Source organism: Myotis davidii, unplaced genomic scaffold (assembly GCF_000327345.1).
Source record: "Myotis davidii unplaced genomic scaffold, ASM32734v1 scaffold235, whole genome shotgun sequence".
In the NCBI taxonomy this organism is placed as follows: Eukaryota; Metazoa; Chordata; class Mammalia; order Chiroptera; family Vespertilionidae; genus Myotis; species Myotis davidii.
In genome coordinates, this window is record NW_006287462.1 from 5323761 (window position 1) to 5325318 (window position 1558).

Here is a 1558-nt window from a genome sequence, read left to right on the forward strand (position 1 = left end):
TTTTCTCCATGCAAAGTCTATTTCCTAACTTGATATCATGGCATGGTCTCTCTGTATTAGCGTTCACAGACCCTAATTTAGTAACACCCTAGGTATCTCTAACTATCTGGAGGTATTGCCAACCCTTCAAAACAAAATTTTAATTGCCTTCGTTTAAATAGAAGTGTGTACAGTTACATCTCTTTTAGGGACTAATTGACATTACATCCAAAAAGATGGCAACAGTTGAAAAAAAAATACAGGGAACACATGGAAATAGGGGGATGTTCTTAGTCCTGGAATGAAATGGGTTTTTGAAATATTTTTAAGTGGAAAGAAACTAGGCTGTTGGTTGGTTTGTTTTTTTACCAACAAATATGTAAAATAATGTTCCAGAACCAAAGAACGCATGACAAGCAAACATCTTTTCACTTTCTCAAATTCCAATGTTTTCCCTCACATCATGAGGAGGCACTCACCCTTTGTCTTAAGCTCTGTTGACTACAAAGGAAAGTCAGTTCTCACTGTCCCTGCACGCCACATGGGTTGGTAATAGAAGACAGCGGTGGAATTCATCACTACCAGACATGGGCATGTGATTGTGGAGAAAGTTTGCTTAACCAAACTAATTGAGCAAAGTGCTGCCTGCTATCTTCCTATTGAATTTCAGAGGGGACCAAACCACACTTCCTGAGTTTTGCTTAACTCACTCTTTAAAGAATGTCTCTTTAAAACCTGTGCCTTCGGCTTTGATGACACAGAGGAAAATGTCGAGTCTGTTTCATCTGGGTTGAATTGAGATGTTTGCCCCTTGAAGGGCTGGGGCTGTGTCTTTGTTGTTCACAGCTTCGTCCTGAGAGCCTGGCATAGGTGCCCAGGAGGACACAGTAGGCACTCAGCAGGTGTTTATTGAATAAATACATGAACTTTTTCCTGAGAAGATGAGTTATTCATCGTGCAGACTCATGCACGCACAGATAGGCACTTACCCCTATATGCTCGGCAGCTCACCCAAGCTCTCGCCCAGCTCCCCTTCACCGAGGATCCCCAATGATGTACTGTCTCAATATTTCATGAAGAAAGGTTTGATGTTGCGGTGATTCAGAACAAGAGCAGGGTGAGCCGTATTGAACTTCCAAGGCATATGATCAGGTCATGTAGATGTCCACTTCTCTTCACTGATGAGAATATAATCATTTAAACAGAAGAATTAGGCCCTGAAAACCCACGCCCTTCCCTTTGTGGCAAGACTGGGTAGAGGCCTCAGGAAGAGCCCTGATGGAGAGGGGGATGGAGCAACTTGAGTAGAAGTCCTCTTAAAGCTGGGCCCAGTCTTCACCACCAGTGAGCCCGTGACTCATCCCAAGCGTGTCAAACTGGCGGCCGGCGGGCTGCATGCGAGTTTGACATGCTTGTCAGGCCTCAGCAGCTCTCAGCCGTATTCACAGCCCCACCACTGAGTGGGTGGGCCCACTTGTGGTCAAGGGTAATATGTAAATAAATAGCTGTTACCAGATAATGCCAGAACAGAAGCTAAGCGGAGCATGTGTGTGAGTGAGTGTTTGTGTGTGTGTGCTGG

General features: G+C 44.7%; 1 protein-coding gene across 12 annotated transcripts in view; it reads left to right on the forward strand.

The window, feature by feature from the left end:
• The window catches only part of LIMCH1 (LIM and calponin homology domains 1), a 191889-nt gene that overhangs the window by 143692 nt on the left and 46639 nt on the right, over positions 1-1558 (forward strand). The gene's annotated exons all lie outside the window — the stretch shown is intronic.